The sequence below is a fragment of the Psammomys obesus genome, unplaced genomic scaffold (genome assembly GCF_907164565.1).
Source record: "Psammomys obesus unplaced genomic scaffold, mPsaObe1.curated_primary_1811, whole genome shotgun sequence".
NCBI classification, from domain to species: domain Eukaryota; kingdom Metazoa; phylum Chordata; class Mammalia; order Rodentia; family Muridae; genus Psammomys; species Psammomys obesus.
Window position 1 is genome coordinate 38245570 of NW_026592118.1, and position 23942 is coordinate 38269511.

A 23942-nucleotide genomic window follows, 5' to 3' on the forward strand; every position below is an offset into this window, starting at 1 on the left:
AGTGATTTCTGACACATTTTCACCATGTGCGTGCAGAAGACACTGAAGTCAGCCTTTGTTTTAGAAGATGCTGACATAGCCTCAAAATATCTTTGGCCACCCTAAAATCTTTTGCTGACAGAAGGAAATTCATATTATATGTATTATAAGAAAGAAAAAACCCAAAAGACCCAACCAAAGGTTATAATTGAACCATTTAATTTGGAGAGAGCCTGCTGCATGGAAAAGTGGGAGGATTCAGCAGGAGGAGGGCCAGGTCAGGGCCTCTCTATCAGGAACCTCCTCCCACTAGACAGAAATGAAGGAGTAAAACCCTTCTTCAAACTATGTTCTTTCTTAATTTCTTAGTAAATGTTTATGTCTAAATGCTGTATAGTAAAATTAAAAAAAAAAAGCAATACACAGAAATAGTGAAAAAAATTAAAGTACAGGTAAGGCATATATTACACACACACATATATATATATGTGCTCTCAGAATTTGAAAAGCCTGTAGGTAAATGTTGCCAACAAGGTCACTAAACTACTCAGTCATCAAATTAACTCAGAGTTAGAAAAACAAGCCAAAGTAAAACTCAGACTAGTAAAAACATGACTGATATTTTTAATTAGCCTGTTTCTGAGGAGTACCCGTGTTCTTAAAATTGAGACCACTTGAAAAGCCTTTACTTTGAAAATGTTTGGACTGCAATTGCTGACACTGGACAAAAATATATCAGAGCCAGAATCTAATTTGATTTTCATACCTTATAATCATTCCATACAACTGTAATTTAATATATTAAAAGATAAATAATCAATAGGTAGATTGATATATAAGTAATTTGCATTGTTAGTTAAATATTATGCTCCATCCAGTCTAATATCTCTTAAAATTTGAACACACACTGACTTTAAATGGAAATTATTGTCAGAAAAAAACCCAAATTTCTCATTTTGTTTTGTTTAGTGGGAGATTGTGAATGAACATGATTCTGCATTCAGCCTTTTAACAACTATGCCTCAACTAACAAAGATTTTGGAATGGTCAGAGAAAATATATAGGTATAAAAATAGTCACCTTCCAAATTATTTAAAACTACAGTTATAAATCATTTTCATTAAGGAAAGATAACCAAATATAGCTGCACTCCTCCTCCAAAGGTTTTCTTCTGACCTCCAAAGGGCCCAGGTGTACACATGGAGCCTATGCATACATGCATTAGAAACTCTCACATACAAAAAACTAAATAAAATTAAAACAGTTTTTTTTAATTCTTTGAGAAAATTTTAATTGTTTAGCTGTATATGCATGTGTGTTTGATTATGTCTACAATGAAACATGTAAATGAAAGCTAACCAATTTTATCTATATGTATACACAATATTTGAAAATTATATTAAATATGTTTTTTAAATGTATAAGCAAATGCTAACCAGTTGTAATTTATTGTTAAATGTCAGGTACTTTATGAAAGGTTGGCTATTGATTTTAAAACCCTCTTCACCATTTCCTAGAAGCCAGCAATAAGTTAGCAGAATCCCAAAATTTTACATGGTAAAAACTCCTTTTCTCATGAGCAAGGAATAGCAAAGGCTCTATAATGACCCACACACTCCATCCATTCCCATGTGCAGAACATTAGATTTGAGAGTATCTTTATTCCCTCTAAGGAAATGAGAGCTATTCTAGATAATAATGACAGTATATCATAGAGGACTTTGTTTTGCACTGTTTAGGCAAGAATGCATGACTAGAGCAAACATATTTAATTAGTGAGGAGCATCCTCAGGGGCCTAAGAAGTCAGGCTTGTGAAAAACAATGTTGTAAACATAATACTCTAATTGAACTGCATTCAAGTTTAATGAAGTTGAATTGATAGCAGAGAATCAAATGATGTAATGTGTATTGTGGATGTTTTTAATCCTCCTCCATCATTTGCTTTGAAAATGTTAAAATATAATAAATATTCTTTAGAATTGTGAGGTTAAGAAGAGAGAAAACTGCATTTGTGTGCCATAATGTTTAAGATATCATTATAGAATTAAAGAACTTAATGTCCAAAATATAAGTAAAGAGGACTGTTAATTGATCTTTGTTCCAGGAAGACAAATTTACTTTTGTGAAGGCCCGTCCTCTCTCAAGCACTAGAGCTGATTAATTTACACTTAGGAAATTGTTTGTCTTTTTCTCCCATAATTCAATGAAAAACACTTGCTGGGTTCAAATTTAGTTCTCTAGTAAAGGTTACACCAGGCTTATTTTATCTGAATGGTGACCAAGCCCTCTTGTTATAATATACTAAGGAAGATACAGAGACTGAGGGAGCAAGGGGCCATGATTATGGGAGAAAAAAAATAACAAAACTCAACCACTTCATTTTTTATATCTTAGTTTCTTAAAACTCTTTTTTTCAGGCTCTTTCTTCTCTGTTTCTTTTCCCTGCCTTTCTTAGCAGTCTATATCTTTGAACAAATTATGAAACATCCTTATAACCTTGGAGTTGCCATTTTCTTTCTTTCCTTTCTTTTTATGGGGGGGGGGTGATGGTTGAAAGTTTCATGTAGTGAGAGCTTTGGTTTCTTTAAAAACCCCTCCCCCGGGTGGGGCGGGGGAGGCAGCCTTGCCAGTCCACAGAGGAAGACAATGCAGCCAGTCCTGATGCGATCTGATAGGCTAGAGTCAAATAAAAGGGGAGAAGGACCTTCTCTATCACTGGGCTAGGGGAGGGGCATAGTAGGAAAAGAGGGAGGGAGGGTGGGATTGGGAGGAGATGATGGAGGGGGCCACAGCCAGGATACAGATTGAATAAATTATAATAAAGGATGAAAATAATAATAAAAGAAAAGAAAAACCCAGTTATGTTATATGAATGTGTTTGTTTTAATCCCAGGTGTGCTTCACTACAGGTGATTATGATTTGCCTCAGGCACTAGCAGGGGTGTGATTTTTTTATCAGCTGCAAATAGTTTAATTCTGGGGACTCAGGAGGAGGTATAAATGGGAGAGCTCAAGAGGGCATGAGAGCTGTTGGTTCGTCCAACTCCTGCATTTACTGTTGTGTTTGCAGTTGATGGATTACTAGCTTGCTGTTTTTTCTGGTTTGCTCTACTGCTGCATACTCTGGTGATGAAGACTGGACTTGTACCAAGGAACCCAACATCCCTAACCAGCAGGAAGTAGAAGATAAAAGACTATGGACCCTTCCCTCTCTAAACTTTCTTTCTCTTCTACCTAGTGTTGAGGGGATGGAAGGCAACAGGGTGGAATAAATGGTAGAATGGAGGTAGAGATATGAGACCCCAATAAAGTAGATTTAAAAATATGCCAACAGTTTCAATCTTGAATAAAAGGTGTTTTGATAAAATCTACTACCTACTCTCTTTATTTGGAGTTTGTTATTCAATGGGAGATGAAATTACTGTTCATTTGTTTCTGACATGAACTCATGAGCTTCCCCTCCCCCCTGAGGGAGGAGCAGCCTTGCTAGGCTAGATACCTGATAAGCTAGAGCCAGACAGAAGGAGAAGGAGAGGAGTCCTCCTCTCAGTGGACTCGGAAGGGGGCAGGGAGGAGATGAGGGAGGGAGGGGAGGATTGGGAGGGAAAAAGGGAGTGGGCTACAGCTGGGATACAAGTGAATGTATAAAATTATTTAAAAATAAAAAAATATTAAAAAAGAAATTACTGTTCATAAAGGAAAAACATATCCATTGATACAAATGAATCTAAACCATACATTCAACAAAGGACAATATAATAAAAGCTGAAAGTGCACGAAGTTTAGAGTTTGCATTACATGCATGACCCTTTCACATCCATCACATGGAAAGAACTTCTACATGCTATGTTTTCAACCTAGTTGAAAATGTGTCAAAACTGATAGTACTTAAATAGGGCCATTCAAATGCTCAACAAGTGGAAGAAAATCGTTGATCTATTCTTTCAAAAGGCAATGAAAATAAAAATCTCAATTCATTTATACTTCTGTAAAAAAAATAAAATAAGTTTTAAAAAGTCAAATACTGATTAAACTGTGGGTTCTCAGAAAAGTTCTAAAACTGCATTTGAGACTATAAAGCTTCACAACTGCATTAGAGTGTCTTAGCAGTCTGGGAAAACTGAGCACACATATACTGTGATGTCACAATCCTACTAAGTGCATCCTTCACATGAATGTGTGGACCTGTTCAACGAAACAAGAGCTAAATTGCAAGTAAACTGTGCCATGTTCACACCATGGAGTAAAGTCTGGTTCATTCTCATTCAAGTCATACATAGAAGAAGCAGGATGTGAGCGTGAATGTGTTACTTATGTAAGACATGAAAGCACACCATGTACGTCTTAAAGGTTGGAAGAATGGTTACCTTTTCATGGGGTAAAAAAGAGATTTAAAAAGAGAAATAATTCATGGATATAACCTAGAACTCCTACTCAGATGTATCCCATGCCAGCTCAATTTCCAAGTGGGTTCCCTAGTAAGGGGGGCAGGGACTATATGTGACATGAACTCACTGGCAGGCTCCTTGACACCCTCCCCAACCCCAGGAGGTAGCAGCCCTGCCAGGCAACAAAGGAGGACAATGCAACCAGTCCTGATGAGACCTGATAAGCTAGGGTCAGATGGAAGGGGAGGAGGACCTCCCCTACCAGTAGTGGACCTCCGGAGGGGCATGGAAGGAGTTGAACGAGGGAGGGTGAGATTGGGAGAGAATGAGGGAGGGGGTTACAGCTGGGATACAAAGTGAATAAACTGTAATTAATATAAAAAATAAAAGTTTAATTAAAAAAGAGAATTAACTGAACAATGTGCTCATTATATATGGTCTTATAGTTCTACCAAAATATTATCATATTTTCTATCATCTATCTATCTATCTATTATCTATCTATCTATCTATCTATCTATCTATCTATCTATCTATCTACCTGTGTACTATCTACCTATAAATACTATACTTTGAGAAGAAGTTTCGAAAATTAATGTGACATGGTAGCATATGCCTGTAATCCCAGAACTCAAACTCAGGAGACTAAAGCAGGAAAATATTTGAGGGTAAGACGGTTTTTTAGTGAGTTATGGACAAGTCATCAAATCAAAAAAGTTTTAAAATTTTTAAAAAATTTCTTTAAGTCATTTGATATTATTCAAAACAAATATGTACTAATGCTATTCATTAATAAAAAATATAGACATATCTAACACTATTTCCCCAAATATTTTCATTTATGGTTTTATGAAATTTCTACAGGGATATCCAATGTATTAGCAAACAGACAAAAAGCTTTTAAAATTATAGTTTGGTTGTATATTTCAAATTAATGAGGTAGTAATCAGTTCATAAACTTTTCAGCAGCTGTAAAATTACACAAATAATTTTAAAAAGCATGTGCTTACTGAAAAAAATACCACATTTCACTTGAGAAACTTCGAATTTTATCACTGCTAAGAAGTTTATTTTCTTTGACATGTCTGAAGTCTGTGTATACAAATGACCTTCATTTGGTTTTTCAGTTCAAGTTCTCATTCATATTATTCCATTTATTGGCTCATTTTTTAAGGAAATGTATGATGGCATGTCATATCCTAGACACTGTTTTATAGTTCATGTTTTTGTAGAAAATGAGAGGAGTAAAGTTCTTCATCAAATACATAACAACATAATAGGAAAGGTCTAACATTAAAGGAAGAAGTCGATCTGATCTGTGGGACAAATCCTTATTACTACCCCTCCCCTTCATGCATAGGTAGTGCGTGATTCTGAGATGGCCTGCCTTTATGTTGATACCCATGGTTGAAATGATCCTAATACATCTGATATAAAAGCAAATCAAGTATAAGTGGTGTTTCTGTGTGTGTGTATTTGTGTATGAGAGAGAGAAAGAGAGACAGAGAGACAGAGACAGAGAGAGAGAGGGTGTTGCGGAGGAAGGAGAGACAAGGCATAACAAGGTATCCATCAGGACAATGTGTGTCACATTTCATCTATCTTCCTGGAAAAACATGTGGAGAGGCATACTAGATTTTAATAAGTATTGAGTAAAAAGCTAACTCTTAGTTGCCGTTACTCTACATTCTTTGGTTTGAGGTGGTATGAAAAGAATCAGTACTACCTACTAATACAGCAAACCTTTGAGCCCTACAAGGTAGACTGTAATCCCATTTAATGAAAATTCTGATCATTCCTCCTGCAAAGAGACTTTATCTTGGACCCAGGGATGAACAACAGTCGTATTCTTTAGTTAGTCAGGTCAGCTTTTAGCTGTCAGAGGTGCAAAAGCTTAAGCTTTGCACAGATGGAAGGAAGGATGCTGTTAGTAAGGCCATTCCTATCATGTCCCAAACTAAATTTTCACCAATTATAGCAGACAAGGGATTTAGGTTAAACATTCAAGTATTAGAAGGTAAGAACTCTTAAAACATTAAAATTAGTTTTTCTCCGTTTCTTTCCAATTTCTATAGTTAGAACAATGAACATTATCTTTAATAGTAAATGAATATTTAGTGAAATTCTTCATAAAATAAATTTTATGAATTATTTTCTGTGATGGGCATTAACAAAAAGGAGAACCCATGCTCTTGACTTGCTATTGATTTGACTTTTTAGACAATACCTCATTGTGTAACCCATGGTGGTCTCAAACTGCTGGTCCTCTTACCTAACTCTCCTAACCATCTGACAATGCTGTTTTCTCATTTTTTCTATCCAAAAATTAGTCAGGCCTTCATCTTACTAACAGAACAGTTTTTAAACTGGACCTCTATTTAGGGAAAAAGTTTAATAACTTCCCTTTGTTTTACCTTTTTTAGAAATCAGTTTTAAATTCTGTCCCCACAGTAAAAACATGTATTTATCTAAAGGCAGAAAATAAAAGTAATAAAAGAGAAAAATAAATACAATATTTTATTGCTTTAAGTTTACTTTTTCATATTTCAAGGTCTAATCCAACAGTCAAACAAGCATCATGTTAGGTATAAAAAATTTGCAACAAACCAATAACTTGTAATTCTCTCAAGAAAAAGAAATTGCTGGGGAGCCTTTTATAGTTTAATGGGAAGAATAAATCTAACTTGAACATGAGTTGCAAAAGCTTTCCACAAAAGAGTAGTGATTAAAATATTTCATCCAGCTTGCCATTCATCATAAGGCATGACTACTTTCTTAAGCATGTTTAAATGGCATAAAAAAAAAAAAAACCCAACTATCTCATTTACTAAATAGCTTTTGTCAGGTCTCACCTTAGGGGCAGGGCATAGCTGACTTGAGCCCTTAAGGGAAACTGTCTTTTCATTATTTCCGTGTATCTACATCCCATTGTGTATGAACAAGTGGATTGATTTACCTGCTCTGCCTTTTGTTTTTAAATTGTCATTTAACATGGTTACCTAATTAAATTATTTTGAAGCACCTGGATAACCCATAAAGTCCTTCAATGTGCATCCAATAGCAGATCAAATGAGCATATGAGAAACCTTCAAATATAAGTTCAGATTTCTATTTCTTCTCAGTTACATTTCTAGAAATTAAGTCTTGTTTGTAAAACAAACAAAAAACAAACCAATTTTAATCTGCTAAGCATCTATTTCCATTTTGCTTGGCAGGATAAAAGTATTCAGTCAGTGTTAAAGTGAATTAATTTCCTCCTATCAGATTCTTCATTATTTTCTTAGCATTAAACCTTCAACACTCAGGTAATTAATTGGTTTTCTTTTCAAGACTGCTGCTGTTAAAGGAATTACTTTCAGAGAAAATGATATGCAGTGAAATTGATATGAGACTATTCAGAAATACCAAAACTACCATTGGATCAGGTGAGTTTCTAAATTGGTTTTATTAATGTTCTCAGCATTTCAGCGCTGATGTCAGTAGCTAATAGTATTCACAACATGTGCTCTAAGATGCTCAAGGATCCTGCGACCTTCCGGTAGGCAGGTTTGTTACTGGAAACACAGCAAGCTTAGCACCATGTGATTGGGCAGCAAGCAGGAAAATCACATTCCAAGAGATTAAACAAAACAGGTTTATCATTTGTAATTAATGGACCCATCACCTATCATCCAGAAGTCCTTCCTGACTTTTTATATCATTTCTTTCATCATATAAAATGGACTCACAAGGGTAAAGAGGCTAAAACAAAAGCTTCACAGTGAAATAAAACTGACACTAAATGCTATTTGCTTACTTGGACAGGACATTTTCATATTCAGTAACATATCACAAATTAGAATTTGTATTCCACTTTAACTGAATCCTACTGTCATGTCTTAAAGAAGTCTAAATAGGGTTTTCAGGGTGGTGATGTGTACAGCCACACAAACTTTCAGTTACGCTATACTCGTAATTGGTCCATTATAGGAACAATCCTGACTCACTGTAGAACCCAATAAATACTGACTCATAGAAACTCTATTTCTCAAAAGTGTGATGTGGAAAATATTGTGCTAGGTACTGACCTCAGCATTTTGTTATAGTCACAATATATGATAAAAAAATGACATTTAAATAGGTCTTTGAAAAATGGACAAGAAGCATGATCTTAAATTAGGAGAAAATTTACTGATGAGTTTTGAGTATATCCATTTAAAATGAGTTCATTAGCTTTCAAAGCATTTGCCAAAATTGTAATTGACCATCCATAGATCCAGATGGATTCCACACACTGCATCCCAGCTACATACTTCTGGGAACTTATGTGACGCTTATTGTATAGTTCTACTCATCAATGTATGTTGCAACAGGATAGCATTATACCTATTAGGTCAAGTTAATTTTGAATCATCACTACATCCAAAATGTTCTTTCTTCATCCCTTCCACACCCTAAGTCCTTCATGACTGTCTTGTCTTTGCACATGCCTTCTCCTTTTTTTTTTTTTTTTTTTTTTCCCATTGTGTGCTCAGGTGCACTTTATTTTATTTTATTTTTTACATTCTTTTTTTTATTTTTTAATATCAATCACAGTTTATTTACTTTGTATCCCAGCCATAGCCCCCTCCCCTATTTCCTCCCAATCCCACCCTCCCTCCCTCATCTCCTTCCTGCCCCTTTCCAAGTCCACTGATAGGGAAGGTCCTCCTTCCCTTCCATCTGACCCTAGCTTATCAGGTATTTTTAGGACTGGCTGCAATGCCCTCCTCTGTGGCCTAGCAAGGCTGCTCCCCACTCGGAGACGGGGGTGGGGGAGGTAAAAAAAAAAAAGCCAGCCATTGAGTTCATGTCAGAAATAGTCCTTGTTCCCCTTAGTAGGAAACCAGCTTGGATACTGAACTACCATGGGCTACATCTGTGTGGGGGTTCTAGGTTATATCCATACATGGTCCTTGGTTGGAGAAATAACCTCAACAACAATGGAAATAGCAAAAAGCTTACACACACATGGAAACTTAACAACATGCCTTCTCCTTAATCTGGTGGCTTAAATCAAACTCCCTAAAATGTGGCTTCACATTTTATAAAAGGGCATTTACTTTGTTTAAAATATTTTGTCTAGCTACTCACACATACTAAACATAGAATGTTGGCTCTAAAGTTGTTGACTATATAAGGGTGTTAAACATGAACCATCTAGCCATGAAATGTTACCAACTTGCTTGCATTTACAGCAGTAGACACCAAAAACCCTAGAAGCATAGGCACTTCCTTGAGGAACAGGGGGCAAAGGGTATGAGAAGCTGCTGTTCTGTACAAAAAGCCCTAAAGCTCAGTTATTTCTGTTCTCAGAATTTTCTTTTGGTCCTGCATGGTGAGAGGTTCCTCATGAGCCTTCCTTCCCTCCACGTAGGGTTCAAACCTGTATCTTCTCTCAATCATTATCCCCCGATATTTCATCTTTTCCCCTTTTATAAGTAAAGAAATTTATCTTATTCTTAATTTTTACATAAAAAGAAGTCACTAGGATGTCATTTTCCAAGCCATTTCCCCTTGTTTTCCAGCATTTACAGACTCTCTCTCATACATCAGTGATAATTCCATCTGGAAAAGGAGGTATCCCAAATTTCTGACTTAAGGCCAGGCAAAGTGCAAATGCGTATTCTTCCAATTGCCTGGTGAAGTGTTAAGTACTGCATCCCAGTATTATTTAAATAAGTGAAATAGACCTTTAATTATTTGTTAATTAAAAGAAAGCATCGTTATTAGTAAATGGTTCAAGTGACTTTCTGTCTTATGGGAAGAGTGATTCCAAAGTGTAATGACACACTGCTCTGTAACTGTCACCTACCATGTGCCAAAGCTCATCACTTTTTGTCAAGAATATTTCATGCATGTCTCTATAGCTCTTATAGTTCTCCTTAGGGTGAGTTTCACCATTTTCTACTCCTTCAATAATTAGTTAAATAACTATTTAGTTATATTTATTTACATGGTAGCACATTGTGGACTTGAGAAAGTTATAGATTATCAGTTTCAAGCGCTTGAAAGCATCAATGTATCAAACACTTAAAGTATACTTTTCTTCTTTGTAACTAAATTGCAACATCAGCTTTTGTGATACCTACCTTGGTCACCTTTTGCACCAACAGTAATTAACACATGACACAGAAGATTTTAGATCAATAATGCAACAGATAAAATGCTACAGTATTTGGTTTTGCATTGACTCTGTGCAGCAGATCATTTCCTGACACTCTAATTTTTAAATTAAAATTTAGAAGTCATACAGTCCAAAAAATGCATATTTACACTAACGATACAACTGAAAGTCAGAAGCAATATGAGGCAATTACTATAGTCTATGCCCATGGGAAGTAGGTTATCATATAACAACTAAATTTATCATTGGCTGACCGGTATTGTTGCAATAGTACTAGGTAAAGACCACAACGAATGACCAGAGATCTTTTAAAAACATGTCTCTCCATTCTTAAGAAAATCACAGAAGATTCAAGTAAAGTTAATATAGAGGCAAGTCACTCATAAATTCTATGGTACTATGTCTATCCTAACTTTGGTTATTGACCTTTCCATAGTTATAAGGAATAAACTAAGTTTGCATGAATATATGCATACATGTTCATATGGACAAAATTATATCACTGTATTTATATATATTATAGAAATCATTTTAATTGGTAATTAACTGATATGAGACTATCAATTGAATTTTCACTAAGCATGAAGACTTGGTCTCAGCAAAGTTATTTTAAAACAAATAAGCCTAAAATAAAACAAAAAAAAAATGCACAAAAAATCCTGGAGCCCATTGTTTGAGCTTGATAATCTTGTTATAGAATGAAGGCATATGTAGACTCCTGCCATTCATTTTTTTTCTTGTTGTTTAATAATATGGATTGTTTTTACATTTTCTGTGGATTGCCTGGTGTTATTTAGATATATAGAAAATTCTTACCTTTTAAATAAAGCATGAAGAGATAAGAATATTGATGTTTAATCTTCTATGCAACAACTATGCACAGAATCTTAGGTGGCGACAGGATGATTTTGAGGTCAGTGTTTGAATCTCTTATCTTTTCCTAGTTCATTAATTTTCTTTTCTCTTCATCTGTTTGCTGTTGTTGTTGCTTTTTTTCCTCCTGCCTTTCCTATTTTTCATGTTCTCTATCAGTTCTTAAGCTTGTTGATGTACCAGCTGTGGCTTGCTCAGCTCCTCGTAGCCCCAGGGATTGAGGAGGACCAAAACATCATCTGATTGTAGTAAAGAGGTTGACACCCACAAGTTGGCATATTCTTTTGTACGACTACATTTAAGCTTCACTATCACATGACAGTGCCTTAGCAAAACAGTCACTCTGTACTTACCAGGTAAAACAGATCAAAAGCAGCTGGGGGAAACTGTAATGCATTTGACATTTACAGTAGTCATCATTCACCCAAGAGATAGCTAGAGTTCCCATCTCTGAAAGGTTCTCAACTGACTCAAGAAGTTACCATCTCTTATAAAAACCCTTTATCCTCATTGATAATATTATCACAAAACTCGTCTCAACCCTTATCTTACTGGGATTTGCCGGCTGGACTGTTGAGTGCTTGAGATTATCGGCCTACAACAGATGAGGCCAACATTAAAAAGCAGCCTGCACCTGGGTTCCATGTTCACTCACTAACACCGCCTGAGAACTACCACGTGTACAAACAAAACCATATTTTAAAAAATGAGCCTCAAAGAAGAAAAATCTGTCACATGTCTCTGAACAGGGTACAGAGTGAATGAGAAAGGTAATTGTTGCATCCTGTGGGTTAGGGAAAGCTGTGCTTTCCCTTTGTGAAACTCCCGTGTGTATTGGAGGCAGAACCATGTTACAAATGAGCGTGGTGGTCCATCAACCAAATTGCAGGAGTCCTCTGGGGCATCGGAATTGATCTCTGCAGCACATTAATTAAAGTTCAATAAGTCAATCCAAATCCATTCAATTTTAAGTTTTTATTTTGCTTTTCTCTAATAGCTCACATCCTCGGAGTGTTTCTCATTGGTTAAGTGTAAATTCCTGACAATAGGAAATGGATTCTGATCTATGTGTTTTGAGGTCCATCTGAAAAGAAAAGGAAGAGTTAGCCGTGAACTCCACCACCTCCCAAGTGCTGGTTCACTGACCGAAGAACAAATCTGACTTATGTTGCATCAGTAATCAAAGTGGCAAATACTTGAAAAGCACAATAAAAAAAAAAAAAAAATCAATGTTGTTCTTAACTACTGTGGAAAACGTTGAAAATCAAGACAAATCAAAATCTGTCTACCACAGTGTCATTAATGAGTGCTACACATCTAGCAAAAATAAAGAGGAGCAAAATAGACTGAGAAGTCCAGCATAGTTTAGAGTAGGAAAGCATACAAGAGTGAAAGCACAGGAGTGCTTTGAGTCTCTTGATATTAAATTTAACTTTGACGTATTTATAAGAAACATGGAAGGGAGTAACTAAGTTTATAGCAGATTTCTATGGAGAGACTGACTATATATATGTATATACATATAAAAAAATTAATGTATATATTTAGTATAGTTAATTTTTAATTTAATGTAGTTATATATAGTTAATATATATTAGTTATAGAAATATAACAAATCTAATTTATATTAAAATAGAGATTTTAGTAAAAGTAATTATAAAATATTTTCCTGAGAAATAGTATTAAAATAAAGTTAATATTATTAGTAAATAAGCGAAAAACTCAGTGCAACTTCCTACCTACAAGATATGTGAATTATTTTACAGTGGAAATTTAGAGACTAGACGTGCAGTTTTTAGCACCAGTTCCTTATACATTGTTCAGAGTAAAGTAAGTGTTCAATAAATACTCATTGAAGATAGTAATAGTCAAAATGGCTATCATGATAAATGCACAGAAGCGATAGAAAATAGATCACAGTAGGAACAGAATCCAGATAATTTATTTTAAGAACTCAAGTTAGACACAAATGATTAAAAAAAAAATTGAAATTACCAGAGAAAATTATTTATGTGTATCTAAGCTATTTTTAATAAATATCAGCATTAGTAACCAAGTCATATTTGAACATGAAGCATCAAAGTAACAGTTATAGAATTTATAATTTATTAGTCAGTTACAGAGAACAACTGATCCTGGTGTGCTGTACTGTAATGGCTAGTTTTATGTCAGCTTAACACAAGTCAGAGCCATTTAGGAACAGAAAACCTACAGTGGGAAAAAAATGTCCCTAACAGATTGGCCTGTGATGCATTTTTCTTTTCCAATAGATCATTGATGTGGGAGGACTCCATTCACTTTGGGCAATGCCCCTCTGGCTTGGTGGTCCTGGGAGTTAGGAGAGAGCAGGCTGAACAAGCCATGGGAAGCAATCCAATTAACTGCACCCCGTCATGGCCTCTATACCAGTTCTTGTACCCCAATTTCTGACCTGATTTCTTGCCCTGAAATCCTCTGATGCTGTTGCGATGGACTGTGGTTTGGAAGTGTAAGTTAAATAAACCATTCATCCCCAAATTGTTTTTGGTCATGATGCTTTATCACAGCAATGGAACTCTTAAGTAAAACAGGCGCCCAGCCACAAGTGCCACATTTGCAACACAATTCCTGCACCCAAGGCTTAGCAAACCTCTCCGAAAAGGAGTAGGAACTTTGCAGGAGTCAGAGTGAGTTTGTACTTTCTAGCTCTGGCAGGGAAAAAATGAAATGGCTATGAAATATAATCATACTAAAAATCTGTACACCTGCAGAAGCTAAGAAGAAGGAAGACCCTGGATAAGATGTTCAATCCTCTTTCAGAAAGGCAAATGGGATAGATATTGGAAGAGGTGAAAACAAGCAACAAGGCAGGAGCCTACCCACAGAGGGCCTCTGAAAGACTCTACCCAGGAGGGTATTAAAGCAGATGCTGAGACTCAGAGCCAAACTTTGGGCAGAGTGCAGGGAATCTTATGAGAGAAGGGGGAGATGGAAAGACCTGAAGGGGACTGGAGCTCCACAAGGAGAGCAAAAGAACCAAAAAATCTAGGCACAGGAGTCTTTTCTGAGACTGATTCTCCAATCAAGGACCATGCATCGCGATAACCTAGAACCCCTGCACAAATGTAGCCCATGGCATCTCAGTCTCCAAGTGGGTTCCCTAGTAATGGGAACAGGAACTGTCTCTGACATGAACTCAGTGGCTGGCTCTTTGATCACCTCCCCCTGAGAGGACGGGACATCCTTACCAGGCCACAGAGGAAGACAATGCAGCCAGTCCTGATGAGACCTGATAGGCTAGGGTCAGATGAAAGGGGAGGAGGACCTCCCCTAGCAGTGGACTGGGAGAAGGGCAGGGGAGGAGTAGAGGGAGGGAAGGCAGATTGGGAGGAGACGAGGGAGGAGTCTACAGCTGGGATACAAAGTCAGTAAACTGTAATAAATAAGTAAAACATTTTAAGAAATATCAACAACATGGCTGTCTAAACAAGACCTGAACAATTTCAACACCAGTTGCCATCCCAGTGTAGATGGGGAAAATTTCATGGGAACTGATGCCCCCCCCCAAAGAAGGGCAATAAGTAATTAACAACTTATGAGAGAAATAGACCTAGTCCTCCACAGGGATAATCCCCCTTGACTGGTCATTCAATCCCAAGTGGTCATCCCTAGAAAACTATTAACACAGACAACATTGAATGAACTCAGTGGATTGTATTTTAGGCTTATTCACTTATGTCTATGTAACAAAAATTGTTAAAGAAGAGGCGGCCAAGAATTTGGGAATAGGGGACATGGGATGGGAGAGAGTGAGGCAGAGGGAACATGATGTAACTATATTTTAATTATATAAAATTACATTTGAATTTCTGTAATGTATAAACTATTTATCTACCTAAATTATATTTATATTTCATTTATATATCTGAAATAAATAATCTAAATAAATTAAATTAAATAACTACTATTTAATTACACATATCTAAAAGTATAACAAGATATACCTCATTAGTGTATTAAACTGAATTGGAAGTTCTGCGGTGGGGCTTGGGAAATAACATCATTATTCTTTTTTCTGATACTTCATATAATATATATTTTGGAGTCTCTTTCTGGGATTGTCATAATCATGCATATCTATTATTAAACAAGTTAGTTCTCTGCAGAAATTTGCCTTGTAAGATTAACTGACATCCCCAAGGACTGGGTGTTTTGTCTGCATGTGTGTCAGTCAACCGTGTGCTTGGTGCCGTTGGGTTTTGGAAGAGGGTTAGAGTCAGCGGAATTAGAGCTAGAGACAAGTTGTAAGCTGCCGTGAGAGAACTGGAAATTGACCCAGGGTCCTCTGGAAAAGCAAGTGCCTTTAGCCCCAGAGCCATCTCTCCAGCCCTTATTTTTATTTTAATTATGTCTATATGTGTATGTCTGTGTGTATATGTGCAGGTAAATGCAGTGCTCCAAAAGGCTAGAATCCTTGGACGTGAAATTACAGGTGATTAGGAGCCACCCAACATGAGTGCTGAGAACCATATGGGGGCAAAGGAGTGGGGAGGGGGGTTCCTCTGCAAGAGCCATCCATGCTGTGCTCTTAACTGTTGTGCCATCTCTCTAGGCCCTGCAATCTTCAGGAAGTAAGTGTTTATTAATGGCAGTTGCACTATTAACTATACTCTGCCATGCTTTCAGACAGGAGACTATCAGAGTTGTCTTCTAAGAGACTTTACCAAGCAGGACATCGGAGGAAACAGATGCTGAGACTCAAATGCTAAACATTGGGCCAAGTATAAGGAGTAGAGTGGAAAAGTGGAGGGAAGGATAAAGGGACCTAGAAGTGACAGGAACTCCACAAGAAGATCAACAGAGCCAATTAGCCAGGGCCTGTGGAGTCTGAAGCACCAACCAAGGACCATGCACAGACTTGACCTAGGTTCTGCACCTATATGTAGCCTATAAGCAGCTCAGGCTTCATGTGGGTCTACTAGTAAAGGGGGCAGGGCCTGTCTCTGACATGGACTCTATTGCCTGCTTTTTGATCACTTTCCCGGGACAAGACTGCCTTACCAGGCCACAGTCCTCATGGAACTTGATAAGCTGGGGTGTGGGTGGGATAGCTCCCCTTTTCTGAGGAATAGGGGAGAGGGGATGAGAAGGGGAGGGAAGGGCTAGAAGGAGAGGAGGATGGGGGGGGGGACTAAGACCAGGATGTAAAGTGAATAAATAACTGAATTAATTAATTAATTAATTATAAGAAAATGCGTTTTGACTGAATCACTATGACAGGAAGTCAGGTGTCTTCAGGTATTCTTTTAAAGTTGGAGATTAATTAAGCCTCCTGAAGGGGAAATGCACCTGACTGAAATTTACTTCCAGTGCCCAAGACAAGGAATGGAGGACAAGAGAAGCAGGATGGTAGCCAGAGAAAAGGAAAAGAATGCATTTTCAAGAGTTTGGGGAACCCTGATATTTTTCTTAAAACTTTTTTTTAAAAAAAATTAAGAATATAACATATTTTTCATTGTTTTTCTTCCCTCCAATCCCTCTCATGTACTGCTCCCACTTGCTTTTATTCAAACTCATTGCTTCTTTTTCTTTGTTATTACATACATATGGGTATATATGATGTGTGTTCTTAATATGGAAATAAAACCTGCCCAGTCTACATAATATTGTCTATATGTGTATTTGTTAAGGGCTGACCATTTGGTATTGGGTAATCAATCAGTGTAGTCTTCCCTGGGGAAGACTATTTACCCATTCTCAGCTTTTCTCAAGTTGCTTATAGTTCTTTATCCAGGGCTGAGAATTCTTGAGCTTTTCCCCTTCCATATTAGTATGTCTATTGGTATTATCCTGATTCAGGTCATGTTTAGCTAACCATGTTGATGAGAGTTTCATGGGAGTAGATTTTCCTATTTTTCTTCTAGGAGACGCAGTGTCTTTCGCAGCAAACTTTTTATTCCTCTGGCTTTTACAACCTTTCTTCCCAGCTTCTGCAAAGATTTCTGAGCCTTAGGTACAGAATAATTTTTAAAATAAACCATTCAGGACTCCTCTTAGTTTCCAAGTTCTTTATTCCCTCTTCAAAGCATCAAATATTCAAAGTAGATTTTTTTTTCCTGGTTTGGGTATTGTACATTTAAAAAACAAACAAACAAACAAACAAAGAATATAAATCTGGGTTTCTTGCTCAGTCCATTGTGGAACATGTATTACAGATTCTCCTCTGTCCTTATAATCTTCTCCAAATTGATCTTTCCTGAGTTTGTTTTATAATTGGCTACTATCAACAGATATGCCACTGAGATCACTTTTTATCTCATCTGCATTTACAAGAAAAGCAATTTTGTGTGCACAGGGGACCATGGATGAATTTTGTATGCAGTGTTATACTGACCACTCAAACACCATGATCAGATCAAAAGAAGTTTATTGAACACTGAACAAAAACTCATTGTCTGGGTCTACCTCTGGTCTCAGGAGCCAGACAGTGATGTTGGTCTGTTTCTAAGGCAGGTTTTTTTTTTTTTTATGCAAAAAAACCATAACCAGGTAACAACCAGGTAACCAAGTATAGGAAGTGGGGGTTGGGAACAGCATTGCATCATTTTGACTAGCTAAACATAATACATTTTGTTCCACGTGTATTGTATCTAGGTAGCTAGACAAAGCACTTTAAGCTGAGTGGCTGGAATTTTGGATAGGGGGTGTTCTTGGGAGCTTACCAGCTTTCTGGGAGTAAGGAACAAAGCACGATATTGCGGTCTTAACTCTAAGAGAACATACATTTATCTTTAACTCAAGCAGAATAAGCATTTATTTTTTTTATTCTAACCAGCAAATATTGAACTATTAAATTGCATCCTGGTCTCCAGAACATAGGGCCTGAGAACTTGAACTTCATTTCACTTCGTAATCAAGTTGGAGACTTAGAGGCTTATCAGAAGCAGGTGTTAACAGAGGAGCCGCAGTTATGCAAAGAACTGAAATGGGTTATAATGGAGGGGCTATGGAGTTTAAATAAGTTACAGCCTACATAATGTACAAATGTAGATTGGAACCTCATGTTAGAATTTCTTAATTCAGCAGCCAGTCAAACCACAGGATCAAGGACTGAGGCAGCACTGAGCAAGGGCAGGGCAGGATCCGACAGAAACCCTTGTCTGAGGCAGAGTGGGAAATGGAAGCGCTCTCTTTATCTGGTGATTTCTGCTGGTGTGCAGCCACTTGTATATTTCATGTGGTACTGGAACTGGTGAGGAATGAGAACGGAAAGCAGAATTTGAGTATCAAATTTTGTTGTAACAGGAAAGAGGCATAAGAGGTGGCTGAGTTGTTCGTTTTTAAAGAAACTTCACTTTTGGGACATGCACATGCTGTTGTTCAGAAAGATCCTTATGTTGAACCTTGGTCCACAGAGTATCACCGCTGGATGCAGGGGCAACTGTTATGAGGTAAGGCCTCATGGGAAGACAGCAGGTCCTCAAGAATGGGCCTTGAGAAAGTTTTGGGACCACAGGATAGTTTCCTCTGCTTTCCACTTCCTGGCATAGTCCTCAGCCACCCTGAAATCTCACCATCATGTACTGTGCTATCCCTGGCTCCCACCGACAGGCCCAAAACACTCAACAATGAAATTTCTGTAACTGGGAACCAACACAGATTTGCTCAATTTTTGGCATTTTGTTACATGGACACAAAGCCAAAGGATATAACATATATCAATAGACCTCAAAGAGTTCTCATATGTGCATATGTGCATAGAAACTTCAGGGAAAACTATACATTTTAATTGATTTTTATTTATTTGTAAAGCTTAAGTTACTATTGCATGGGATACAGACTAAAGCAGCTCATCTTCTGACTTCAAGGCAAAGCTCAGTAAGGGAGTTAAATACTGGGACACATGTAAAGGAGAACAGATGCTAGATTATAGACTAGGTAATGACAACTGTCGACAGACTATTTTCAATTAATGTAAGATATGCTAGTGTGTATGCATAATTTGGGGGGTACTTTATTGGGTTCTTATATCTACCACACTTTCAACCCTTACTGCATCCTAATTCCTTCCAACCCCACAACATTAGGCAGGAGAGAAAGAAGGTTAGAGGGAAAGGGGGCATAGATCTCTTTAGACTTCTTTCTGCTGATTAGGAGCATCAGGTTCCCAGGGGCAAGTCCATTCTTCTTTGTCAGAATATCCAGCAGTGCTGCAAACCAGCAAAGCAGCAATACAGCAATAGCAAATGCAGCAGGGACCAGCAGCAGGGGGATCAACAGCTGCCACAGACGTCCCCCTGGGGGGCTTTTCTGTTTGTGCCCTCTTCAGAGTCCCCAGAACTAAACCGCAGCTGGGAAAAACCACACCCCTCCTAGAACACTAGACAATCATAGTTAACTGCTGTGGACAATGTGAAGCAGCCCCCTTTCCCACACCTGGGATTGAAACAGAAACATTCGCGTAATATAACTTGGCTTTTAAGGAAACCAAAATTCTTACTACACCAGTGACTGACTTAATTTCTTAAATAAAGTAATTGGAAATATATGATATCATTTAATTTACTTATATGAAGCGAATAATGATTTTGATCACTATAAAATTGTTTCATAACAATCCTATGCTTTACCACTTCCATGCTCTAGACTAAATCGTTCATGACACATAATGAAGATACCTATTATGTTTTAATATAATTTATATAATAATATTTTAAGTAAATCAATGCCTTAAGCCCCAAGCATCTTTTGGTTAGACATATTAACTTTTTAGGCTTTTTCACTCTCTAGCACTGACCAAGGGGCAGCTAACATATGAACCAGTGTCAGTACTAGCTCCTATAGAAATACGGAGAACTGCAATAATCTACCATTACAATTGACAAGAGGCAAGGGATTACCTGCAGTCACAAACTAAGCATTACTACAAGACATTACTTACTTCATAAAGTACCCATCTTCAGGAAGTACCTGGATCTCTAGGACTTCTTATATGATGGCTGATACAAGCCACTGTAGGTGATCAATACGATTATAAAGTAGATACAGGCACTTGACTCAGGACTATGGAGGAATAATATGAAACTGCTATTATCTCCACAAAAAAAAAAAAAAAAAAAAAATCATTGAGTCCCCCTCCTTCCTAACATTTCACTTAAAAAAAGATGAAGACTCTCGACAACATTATAAAAACAGTTAAAGAAGATACTTTTAGAAGATGAAGATCAGTAAAGAATAGGATGTTTTTCAGTGATAGTGTCCAGGCACAGACAAACCGTATGGAAGATAATAATACCAGGAAATACAAAGAAGAAAGGAAAAAGGGACAGAGGAAGGGTAGGTGTTAGGGAGGAGGGGCAGTTACAAAGAACTGATAGCAGATATTGGTGAGGGATGCAAAAAGACTGAAATAGCAAGCTTCAGACATATCAGAGGAAGAAAGCAGTAGGTATACAATATATGTGACTGGGAACTTATAGAGACATGGAAAACAGGTTCAGATACATGTCACATAGAACAATGAGAATATTTACATAGACAAAGGATATGTTAAAAAGTCATATTGGAGTAGGTAAAGTTCGTTCTTGTAAAAATTCAGGAAAAGTTAGTATTTGGTGGCAACTTTGAAAAAAATGGAAGAATATATTTCGTTTTGAAAGTACTTGTTTTTGCATAGAATATCAATGTGCACTATTGTATTATTCTCAAAACTAAAATAAATTACCCCAAATGTTCAAGAATCTAACAATGTCAAAGACCACCTATATTATTTGCAAAGAATGCAAAGCACTGCTGTTCTGTGTTAACTTTGTCTATTATCCTATGATATGCTTCCCATTAATAAATAAACCACATATAATTTTGGTTATTGGATTGTTTTATCTTAGAAATTTGAGAAAGTAGAAGTAATGAGCATTTCATAAAGGTATTTGGAGACAGTTCTATTTGACATATGCTATAAAACCCACGCTTATTAGAAGGAAAATCAAGAAAATTAGACTCTTATAGGCTAGACATATACTAATTCCAGGATACTACTGAAAAAATTATTTTGTAAGAATATTCGATGAATTTAATTTTATTCCCATCTCTAGAAATTGGGCAGAAGCAAATAGACATGGTGACTTTCATTGCCTGTTAATATAAGACAATTTAAAAATATAGCCTGGGGCAGAAAACAGCAGATGCTGTCATGTTATAATAAGGCTAGAGTTATTAGTTATTTGTTTTCTATAAATAAGGTCAAAGTTATGTTAATAGAAGCAATATGACTTTCTCACAAAGACCAGATGGGGACCTTTGAATTTTGTGAATCATCACAGTGCCAGCTGTGGTGTGTTCGTGCATGCGTGCATTTGTACATGCCTGTGTGCCCATGTATGCCTTCTTTCTACAGGGGAGGGTCATCGTTAAATTCCCTCCACCCAACCAGAAGATAAGGAAGGCCTAATACTCTTCTTTTCAGAATGGAAGACAAGCTGACAGCTTACAGAAGATGCCTTCAATGGCAAAACTGGAAAGGCAGGGATGATTGGAACCAAGATGTCAGGCAATCTTGAATGTTTATGTGGATAGTAGCAAAAAGGAAAATAAATTAAAGGGAAAACTGAAGGAAAGGAACAGAGAGGACATAGGCTGATGTCAACGTGTCCATTTGACAACTATCCACTGTGTATCCGAAACCTGCAGAAAGTCATGGATCCTGTCGGAAGCACACAGATAGCTACATCACCTCAGTTTATTCATGAAACGTTGAACAGAAAGTATATTAGTTTGTTATTGTTGTTGTTGTTATTATTATTTTTTTTTTTGCTATGATGAACACCATTAACAAAACCAACTTGTTGGAGGGGAGAAAGTGTTTACTTCATTTTACAAGATATAGTATATCATCATCAAAGGCAGCCAGAGCAGAAGTTCAAGAAAGGAGCTGAAGCAGGTACTATGAAGAAATGTTTCTTATTGGCTTTCCCTCATGGATTTCTCAATTGGCCTTTTTATACAACATTGGCCATCGTGGCACCAATCACAACGGATTAGGCCTACCCATATCAATCACTAATAAAGAAAGATGTGTCCACGGCCAATCTGATGAAGGAAATTTTTCTTTTCAGACTCTTTCTCCTCAGCTGACTAGTTTGTGTCAAGATGACAAAAACCAACCAGCACAGGTGGCTTGGGATCCACTACCTGAAACAGAGTCAATTCTTAAGTATTGCTACAGAAAGAGGAGCTTGTAATAGAATCTAGGTTAGAGAAGACTGGGTGCATCACAGTCACTTGCAGACTTTGATAGCATTCTAAATGTGGTTAGCTGGCAACAGAGTGGGATCTATCCACAAAGGATATCAAGTAGCTAAAGAAAGCCACTTCAAAACAGGCAACAATGGACATGCTAAAGAAGACAAAGAACTAAGGAGTAGGAGAAACAGAGTAAGAGTAGGAGAACTAAGAGTAGGAGAAACAGTCTTCTCCAGGGAAGAGCACAGCATCCAGTTATTTGATAGTTGCCGTGAAACATTTGTACAAGCATTGCTCTACACAGGCTGAACCAGGTTGTGTATACAGAGGTATATTCACATACACATTTAGGTATGTGACAATAATTAATGAAAAAAAGGTCATGAATTTGAAAGAGTAAGGATGGGTATTTAAAAGGAGTTGGAGGGAGGAAAAAGAAGGAGATAATGGTCTAATTATACTACAATATAAAAAGTGCTCATAGCAACAGACATTGTAGGGTAGCACATTGAAAAGAATTTCATGTGTCTATTTCTCTTGAAATACTAAGATTACCACTGTCAGAATCTTTAAGATTTTTAAGCATCTTAAACAAATGGTGTTGGTCTAACTGGATGTCTACATCTAGAAAAACTCAAACAGATCCATATTTATCACTCTGCACAAAACAAGCAGATCAAAGACCTCAACATAAAACCAGATACATTAACTCTAATTGAAGAGAAAATGGGGAAGAGCCTTGAAGATTTTGGTCCAGGAGACAACTTCTTGAACAGAATACCAAGTACTAATAAATGGGACCTCATGAAACTGAAAAGCTTCTATTAGGCAAAAGGCACTGTCAATAGAAGAAAACACCAGCCTACAGATCGGAATGAGATCTTCACCAACTTTACATCCAACAGAGGGCTAATATCAAGAATATATAAAGAACACAAATTAAACACCAAAAAACAAACCATCAAGTTAAAAAATGGGATACAGAGCTAAACAGAATTCTCAATTAAGGAATAATGAATGGCTGAGAAGCACTTAAAGAAACGTTCAGCATCCTTAGTCATCAGTGAAATGCAAATCAAAATGACTCTGAGACTCTATCTTACATCCATAGAATGGCTAAGATCAAAAACTAAAGTGACAGCACATGCTGACAAGGATGTAGAGCAAGGGAAACACTCCTCCATTGATGGTGGGAGTGCAAATTTGTACAACCACTTTGGAAATAATTCTGGTGCTTTCTCAGAAAAATGGGAATAGTTCTACCTCAAGACCCAGCTATACCACTCCTGGGCATATACCCAAAAGATACTCTACCATACAACAAGAATATTTGCTC